This window comes from Phascolarctos cinereus, unplaced genomic scaffold (assembly GCF_003287225.1).
Source record: "Phascolarctos cinereus isolate Bilbo 61053 unplaced genomic scaffold, phaCin_HiC Scaffold_4;HRSCAF=312, whole genome shotgun sequence".
In the NCBI taxonomy this organism is placed as follows: Eukaryota; Metazoa; Chordata; class Mammalia; order Diprotodontia; family Phascolarctidae; genus Phascolarctos; species Phascolarctos cinereus.
The window spans coordinates 631,857,500-631,867,121 of record NW_027555847.1 but is presented as its reverse complement, the minus strand read 5'-3'; the positions used below and the strand labels follow the sequence as shown (position 1 = coordinate 631,867,121).

At 39.4% G+C, this 9,622-nt stretch overlaps 1 long non-coding RNA gene across 1 annotated transcript; it reads right to left on the bottom strand.

Moving 5' to 3' along the window:
* Positions 1 to 6,477: 6,477 nt before the first annotated feature.
* Positions 6,478 to 8,610, bottom strand: LOC110216087 (uncharacterized). Its single transcript, XR_002326691.2, has 2 exons — positions 8,397 to 8,610; positions 6,478 to 8,075 (listed from the first exon to the last, which is right to left on the bottom strand). It is a non-coding gene; the product is annotated as an uncharacterized LOC110216087 (long non-coding RNA).
* Positions 8,611 to 9,622: the final 1,012 nt, after the last annotated feature.

Sequence of the window (9,622 nt, the reverse complement as noted above, 5' to 3'; positions counted from 1 at the left end):
GGATGGCCTTTGAAGTACTCAGAAGAGCTATTTCTCTTTTGCCAAAGTCATGTTGCATCAAAAACATCTGCTGTGGCTCCCTGGAGGATCAGACAAAGAAGCTCTATCCTAAATCTTGGACTGTTGTCTCAGTAGGCCTCATCCTGATGGCCCTCAGAGAGTCAGAACAGCTCCTGCCTCAGACACTGGGAGATAATGGGAATGATGGAGCATGAGATGAGGTGTCAAACTACAACCCCTTTGCCAAGCATTTAATAGAAGATCTTTTTCCAGTCTGATCAATTCTTTACAAGGTCTGAGTCTCTTCCTCCTTCCCCTAAGTTCTTTCCTTTTCCCAGGCTTTTTCCCTCTAGGGGAAAGGGGATAGAAATTAGCTTGTGCTGTATTTGTGTTAATAAAATTCACCAAGAGTCACCGTGAGGTTTAAAAATCTTGACTGATCTATCTGTAAAGTTCTGGACAATAATATGAGTCTCTCCTGCTCCACCCACCTTTCCCCAGCCTACCTACTTGAAAACTAAGAGAGAAAGTGTATGCTGTCTGATTCTCCAATTATTTTGCCCTCCCCACCTTTACCCTAGGTCATATCTATCTTGCTTTATTTAGTTTTGTGTACTTCATAGTTCTTGAATCATCATACCATTCAAGTATAATTAACCAAAAGAATGCCCTTCGTGGTCTAATACTGAGAGTTCAGAAAACCTGGGTCCAAGTCTTGACCACTAGCTGCATGATATTGAATAAGTTCATTCACCTATGTCTTATGTAACTTATATATGTTTTCTCCTCTTTAAAGAGTAGCTAATATTTGCGTTATATGCTTCTCAGGCTTTAGGCATCATAATTGCAGAATCACAAAAATATAGAGTTGTAAAGGATCATGAAACACAATAAGCGATGTGTGTAGATGATGTATGAAGTTTCATCAGCAATAAAAGGAGAAAAGTTGAAGCATATCTCAAGGGCTCTGACACAGAAAAGGGACCAGATTTATTCTGTTTGGCTCCGTACAGGCGAATGAGGAGCAATGAGTAGAAACTTGTAAAGGAGGAAACTTAGGTTTAATGTTAGGGGGGAAAAATCCTGGCAATTGGAGCTGTCCAAGGAATGGGCTGCTTTGAAATGTGGCAAGTTCCTCATCCATGGATATCTTGAAGCAGAGACTGGAGGACCACTTGTCAGATATGTTATAGTAGGTATTCCTTTTGTGTATGAGTTGACTACATAGCTTCTGAAGTCCTTTCCAACTCTCCAACTCTGTGGTTCTCTGAAGAGATGGGAAATGGCTACAGATTAGATTCTGTGTGAGCCATTATGGAAGATGATGATTAAGGGTATCCTCTATTTATATGAAGGCTTTGTCAGAAGTATTCTAACTTAGGATAGAACACATGCAAGAGAAAGAGCAAGTAACATAAGGAGAAAAATCAGAGAAATCTGCCCTCACCCAAGATGGGAAAATTCACTATAGCTAAAAAGAGAAGTCCCAATGGCAAAGCCAGCAGGCAATGTACAAGTATTTTTGTCAAAAGAGTTAGCCACGAGAGGTGGCTAAAAACTGGAAGCAAAGCTAACAGTGAATTGAGGTTCCTTATTCCAGCAGGTAGAGAGAGTAAAGGGAATTTCTCAGAGCCTTTCAGTGGAGTGTGGAGCTGGTTAAGGGGGAAAGCAGCTTCTCACTTTCCAGGGAAGGTAATGATGAAAGTTCACAGGTGTCACCAGGACAGAAATAATCCAATATTGGTCACAGTGAGAGGAAAGGAAATCACAGAGGTTAGTGACTCCTTGCTGAGGCGGACATGTTTTTGACCTGACAGGAATGATGGGGAGCAGTAGTGTCCTCCTGGGATGTGTACTCAGGATGTGACAGCCATGCCAAGACTGGTCAGTTATGATGCCCATCCCCCACTACTATTGATTCATGTAGGGACAGATGATATAACCAGAGGAAACCTAGAAAATATTACTTAGGATTATGAACTCCTGAACAAGATTTTGAAGGTATTAGGAACTTAGGTGTTGTTTTCATTCCTACTGCTAATTGCAGGTAGGGTCTTCATAAGCAATTATTGAATTAATGAAGGACTAGTTTCAAAATAATGGAGTATGAAAAACAATCTTTTAAATTGGGTTGCAGGTTAGACTCAAAAACTTCTAAAATCCCTTCCAAAGATAAAATTCCATGTCATTTCCAAGGATAAAATTCCATGTCATTTAGATTGTGAACTCTTTGAGGGCAGAGACTGTCTTTTGCTTCTTTTTTTTTTATCCCAGGATTTAGCACAGTACCTGGAATATAATAGGCACTTGATAAATATTTATTAATTGATTGTGAATGGGCATTATTGGACACTTGATTATACCATTGTGAGGTGTCTCTGGAACCACTGGCTCATCAAGAAAAGGGAAGTGGTCTCAACCAGAGAAATATCACATCGGAAATATTCTTTGAGTGTGAGTAGGGTGGGGATGGGGGGTGAAGGAGCAAATTAAAGTCTGAAAAGTAGACTCCAGAGATTGCGAGCAGGAACTAGAGCTAACCAATTCAAAGAGAAGAGATAGGTGCAATAGGAATAGAAGACATTGCTTAGTGCTGGGGAAGATACGAAAATGAATCACATATGGTACCTGTCCTCATGGACAATGTTCTTTCGTCACTATTTCCACTTGAGATATGTCCACAAGATATCCCATATAAGTTAAAGATTACTTTTTCTTATTGAATTGAGAAATTAACGAGTCACCTTTTTATGTCTTCTGCTGTCAGTATTTGCCAGCCTTCCTCATTGACATCCCCTCCAGCATCAGGCTGGAAATAGCTGTCCTTAGATAACTGCTCAAGCCAAAATCGCACCTTGATGGCATAACTTTGTCACTTTGGGTTAGACTTTCATTTACATGTTTTGTCAAGTCCGTAAGCACTTATCACACTCTTCCTAAGTTCTAGGGATACAAAGAAAGGCAAAAATATGGTCTTTGCCTGTTAAGAGCTCACATTCTAATGGGAGAGACCGGGTACAATCAACTCTGTACATACAAGATAAATATATGGGGTAAAAATAAAAAATTAATTCTGTTCAATTTGATATATTAGCTTTTGAAAAACAAAAGAAAATAGCATAACAATTTAATTCAATAAGCATTTATTAAGTGCTTACTATATTCCAGGCTCTGTGCTAGGTGCTGGGGACACAAAAGTAATTACAAAACAGTCTTTACCCTTAAGGAGTTCTAGTCCTACTGAGGAGATACAAGATGCACATATATAAGTAAATATAAAGAACATAAAACATGAATAATTTTGGTGAAGTAGCACTAACAACTGGGGGGGCATGGAGCCAGAAAGGCCTGCTGGGTGGTACAGCAGATAGAGGACTAGGCCTTGAGTCAGGAAGATGTGAGTTCAAATGTGACCTCAAACACTTACTAGCTGTATGTCCTTGGGCAAATCATTTTACCTCTGTTTGCCCCAATTTCCTCATCTATAACATGAGGGCTAAGACTAGCACCTACTTCCCAGGGTTGTTGTGAGGGTCAAACAAGATAATATTTTTAAAATGCTTAGCACAGTGCCTGGCAAAAATAGGCACCATATAAATGCTTATTCCTTTCTCTTTCCCCTTCTCCTGTTAAAGAGATGGTACTTGAGGTGAGCTAAAGATTCTAAGAGACAAAGGTGATAAGAGAAGTATATGGGCACAACCAGTGAAAAAGGTACTTAGGAAAAAAGGAAAAAAAAACCTTTACTGTGTTCAGGAAAAAAAAAACATAAATAAAAATATACCATCCTAAAAGAATGATCCCACAATGAAACAATCCCTCTCCCCAAGTATTCATGCTATTTCCCTAACTCTTGAAAATAATCTCTAATCCTTAGATGTGGTCAATAGAAAGAATATGGCATACTGGAGATCTAAGAGAATAATGAAATTTCAAAGTTGGAAGGGACCTAAGTGGTTACCAATTTTGACCTGTGTACTCTATGTGTTATTCCTAGATCAATTCAAACAACATAAATTCAAAAAATTACATAAAAATGTATTCATTGGACATCTACCATGTGCAGATCTCTGTTCTAGAACTTGAAAAGGATGCTAACTTTTGTGAGATACAATGTGATTATATAATCTGGTACAGGGGTGGAGAACCTGAGGCCTTGAGGCCACATGTGGCCTTCTAGGTCCTTGGGTGTGGCCTTTTGACTGAGTCCAAGATTTATAGAACAAATCCTTTCATTAAAGGGATTTGTTCATTGGCGGTAGAGGGAGTCATTCTAGGCATGAGGACTGAAGAGATATTACAAAGGCATGAAGACAGGAGATGGAATGTCATGCGCTAGTGATAGTAGGAAGGCCAATTTGGCTATACTATAAGAGAGCAATGTACATGGAGGGAATGATGAGTAATAAGGTTGGAAACATAGCTTGGAGTCAGGTTGTAAAGGTCCTTAAACACCAAATAGAGGAGTTTGTATTTGATGCTGGAGGTAGTAGAAGCCGCTATTTATTAAAGAGGGCATTAACATGATCACTTTGGCAGCTGTGTGGCGGTTAGATGGGGAGAGACTTGAGGCAAGAAAGCCAATTAAGAGGCTATTGCCATAGTCCAGAGAGGTGATGAGGGCTGAAGTAGGATGGTGAGTGGTGATGTAGCCAAGAGATGTTTTGGGGCTAAAAAGGACAAGATTTGGCAACTAATGTATGGGATGAGTAAGAGTGAGCAGACAAGAGTAACATCAAGTTTGCAAACCTAGTTAACTGAAGTGTGGTGTTTCCCTTAACAGAAATGGGAAAGTTCAGAGAAGGGGGTTGTTTGGAGGGAAAGATAAAGAATTCCATTCTGAATATGTTGAGTTTGAGATGTTTGTAGCACATCCTTTCCAAAATGTCCAAGTAGTAGGTGATGAAGGATTGAAGTTCAGTGGAGATACCAGGGTTCAACATATAGGTCTTGAGTCATCAGCTTTCAGGTGATCTGTTTTTGTTCTTTTTAAAATTCAGTTTCACTTTATTTTCAGTTCCAAATTCCCCCCCTCTCCCCCCACCCATTGAAAAAAAAAACCCATTACAAATGTGTATAGGCAAGCAAATCAAATTCCCACATTAGCCATGTCCCCCAAAAAGCAAATATGCTTCAATCTGCACTCTGAAGCCATTATCACCTCTCCTTCTGGAGGTGGGTAGCATGTTTTATTATGAGTCTTCTAGATCTAAGATTGGTCATTGTATTGATCAGAGTTCCTAAGTCTTTCAAAATTGTTTGTCTTTACAATATTGTTTTGTTGTTGTTGGGGTTTTTTTTGAGGTAATTGGGGTTAAGTAACTTACCCAGGGTCACACAGCTAGTGTCAAGTATTTGGTCTAAATCCAGATTTGAACTCAGGTCCTCCTGAATTCAGGGCTGGTGCTCTATCCACTATGCCACCTATCTACCCCTTACAATGTTGTTTTTATTGTATAGATTGTTCTCCTGGTTCTGTTGACTTTAGATGATCATACCAGTTCTTTCCAGGTTTCTCTGAAGCCATCCTCTTCATCATTTCTTATAATATTAGCGCATCACCTTCATATGCCATAACTTGTATAGCCATTCCTTAACTGATTGGCACCCCCTCGATTTTCCATTCTTTGCCACCACATAAAGAACTACTATAAATATTTTTGTATGTCTAAGTCCTTTTCTTCTTTCTTTGATCTCATTGGAATGATAATTAAATTCAGGGGAGCTGAAAAGGTCACTAATGGGTGAGTGTAGGAAAGCAAGAGAACTAGGACCACCAGCTGGGGGAAATGATATAATTTGAAGGGCCTTATTCAGTGTTTCATAAGATTTCTCTACCTCTTCATCATCTGCAGCCGGTATTAGTACAATAGCTTCCACTGGGCTCATGATGGTCTCTTTGCAAGCATTTGTCATAAGTGGAAGTATGAGATGACCAAATGTCCCATGAAAGAAAGCCTTCATTGCCTTTGAATGCATGATAAAAATCACCTTTGCTGTCATTTGCCCTTTGTTTTTGAAGACCAATGACATCATGATGAGTGATGTCTTAACTTGTGCATGAACTGATTTAAGTGAGGCAGAGTTGCACCAAGTCATCAGCCTCACTCTCTCTTCCAGAGTCATTGAAGTCCAGTGGCAGGACAAAGTCAGGATAACTGGCAATGGCCTGGGATGCAGTGGATAACCTTGGCCTCTTCAATGTCTGACCAAGCTCTAAGAGCTCCACACCACCTACTCCAGCCAACCTGATGGCCTTGGAACAAATTGTTTTCATCTGCTTGTTCCACTGGGGAAAGTCTTCACATGTTGGGCGTAGGCATACCCCTAACTAACCAATGGGTTTGAGGCCTGTCAGTTATCCTCAACCTGGCTTAACCCCTCTGCCAAAATGGTTTTGCTGGCATGTAGCTGCTGCAAACGCTACAACTTCTTGGAGCTACAGGGGAAAGTTGGATGATAGGTAGATACCACAAGTGAGTCTCAGTGCCTTTATTTGCCTGTGGAAAGGTTATCTCCATGCCACCATGAAACATTGGAGTAAGACTTTGTGGAAGTGCCTAAGAGCTGAACTATATCTTCCAAGCTACATTAAGTAACATAACATATATGCAGGTATCTAAGACACGGCAGTCACATTAGTACTGCATTCAACTAGTATTAGAGCACGGACAAACATAATGCATATATCATAGAATCAACAGCATATAGGACAATATAGCATTATTAAATTCTAATACACCTCAAGACAATATTAAACATGATATTGCATAATTGAGTTGTATAGTGACCAAATCCACAGTGCGCATGCAGAAATGCATTCCATACCTATATTATAACACATGCATGACACTGTATGCTACCATTTATAACAATGTTTAACATGACAAGAGAAGCATTTTCATATCAAACCTCTAAGTTGTATGCATCAGAGTAGCATCTATGGCAGTTACATACAAAGTATAAATGCTGTCCAACAATGAGTATAGCTCAACTACCTGAAGAAGCTTCTTTTTTCTTTCTATAGTGCCATAAGTAAGCTCAGTCACTGGCCTTCTGGACCTGGCACTTCTCTTAGGACATCCTGAGGTTATGAACATCCCAAATTGCCTGTCAGCATCCTCACATCTTCTGGCTCATAGTCCCAATTCTGAGCTAGTATTTCACTCAGGATGATTCTGTTTCCAGGCTCTGGGAGTGGCCTTGATATGCTGCAGGCCTCTACATTAGGGTATTGGGCAAGAAAGTCACTGCCGCTGGTCCAGACCACCTGTTAACACAACCTATTTACCTGAAGTTCCAATGCTTTTTATGTACAACTGAACTGTAGAAAGGCTCTGACCCAGGGATTTAGAGAATAATGCTAAATTCTGAGTCATGGGATCTTAAGTTTAAGTGGTAGAAAAGACCTCAGCGGTCTTCTAGCTCAACCTCTCATTGTAGAAACTGAGGCTCAGGAAGGTTAAATTTACTTTACTGAGGTTATACTCAATGCCAAAGGTGGGAATTAAATCCAGATCTTCTGACTGCAGAAAACCAATGTTCTTTCCTGAGTCTGAATCCCATCTCTGATACTTTCTAGCTCTACCACCACAAACAAATCACTTTACCACCACCCCCACTTTGAGACTCGGTTTCCTCATCTATGAAATGGGAACAACAATGCCCTGAGTAACTAGCTACCTCACTGGGTGTTTATGAGACTTAAATGAGATGTGTCAGAGCATTTTGCAAAACTTGAAGCACTATAGAAATGCTAGCCATTGTTATAGCTGTCAGCAGCATATCCCTTTGGCTATGGCACTGCATGCACAAAAATCATACGTAATAATTTTTTGCTATTTCTTTGTATTTGCACAATACCAAAATCTAACTCTTCATGAAGCCCAGAGAGGCTAGATCACAGCGATAAATAAATCCAAAACCTGTAGTACTTATTCTCAATTACTTAAGTGGCATGGGAGATAGAGTGTTGATCTTGGAGTCAATAAAATTTGAATTCATATGCAGCCTCAGATAGTAGCCGTGGGACCCTGAGCAATTCACGTAATCTCTTTCAGCCTCAGTTTTCTCATCTGTAAAATAGGGATGATAATAATAGCACTTACTCTCAGGGTTGTCATGAGGAACAAAGACAACATGTTTAATCTCTTTACAAACTTTAAAGTGGTATATAAATGCTAGCTATTATTAATTTCAAGATGCATGCCTGTGGCTAAGGAACATATTTCCTTTTCCCTTTTCATTTCTAGGAATGTACTGACAACCAGCTTCATTTCAGAAGAATCTTTGAATCATTTATCTCTTTCACTTCCCTCCCTCTGACAAACCTCCAAACCTCTTCTCGTAATCTACAGAAATGTGTTTGCTAATATTTTTAGACTGTTGTCACTGACCTGTCATGGTATGATAAAGGTAAAATTGGAGCTCCATAAATCCCTGGTAGTAATAAAAAGACTCTCAGGCTTGAACTAGATGGTCTCAAAGGTCCCTTCTAAGGTTCCATGACTCAAATATGTCAAACCAGTCTGTTTTGGAGTGTGGAGGCAGGTCCCAGGACCGTGAAGATGTGAAAGAATGGCTGTCTTTGTATCCTTTGGGGAGTGGTTTTGTATTCTCTTTTTAAAAGTGAGGAGAGCTGTGCCTGGCTGGGTTTATATTTCTCTTTGATAGGTGGGAGGGGAATTCTGGTAGATAGCAAAGGCTCAATGGTGACCTTGCCTACTTGGCAAGCAGGAAAGTTTCATCAAGTGAGAGCAGAGGACTCAGAGTAGAAGCGTGAAAAAGACTTATAGGGGCAATGATGAAAGCAAGACATGATAACCTGCTAAGGAGAGCAGGTTGTCAAAAAGCCCAGGTATATGGAAATCGATTGAATGAATCAATTTCCATAGCATAGGGAACAAGAGAAGAAGCAACTGTCTTTCTCAACCCTGCAATTTGTAAAGATAAAGCCAGAAATTTAGTTTTATTTTAAATTTATGGAATAAAACAAACATTTCCATAACATAGTATAATGAAAAAGATGATTGCACATGAAACCACAATTCTATTATGTACAACTTGCTATTTCTTTTAAATATGTAATAAAGTTATATAAATTTCCTTTTTTCTTCCCTCCCTTAGAGATGGCTAGAAACAAATAGGTGTGTATGTAAAATTATTCTATACATACTTCTATTTATCAGTTCTCTGGATGCAGATAGCATCTTTCTTCATATGTCTTTTATAGTTAATTTGGAGATTTAGAATAGTCATTGTATACAACAGAACATTGTATAGAATGTTCTCTTGGTTCTGCCCATTTCACTCTTCATTATTTAGTCCAAATCTTTCCAAGTTTTTCTAAGATCATCAAGCTCATCATTTCTCATAGCACAGTAGAGTAATAGCATGGAATCATGCTACCCCAATTTCACACTGCTCTGAGATAGAAGTCACTGTAGTCAAGACACAGTATGAAGAACAAAGTGAGAAATGGCCAGAACAAAGGGAAATCTCCTGATTGGCTAAGACTAAGTCTGCAATTGTAGAACGAATCAATGATCTCAGATCCATACAAAGGTGCAGGTGGGACATTTCATTTTGGCATGGAGTATTATGGGATGAGAAGAATATTTTG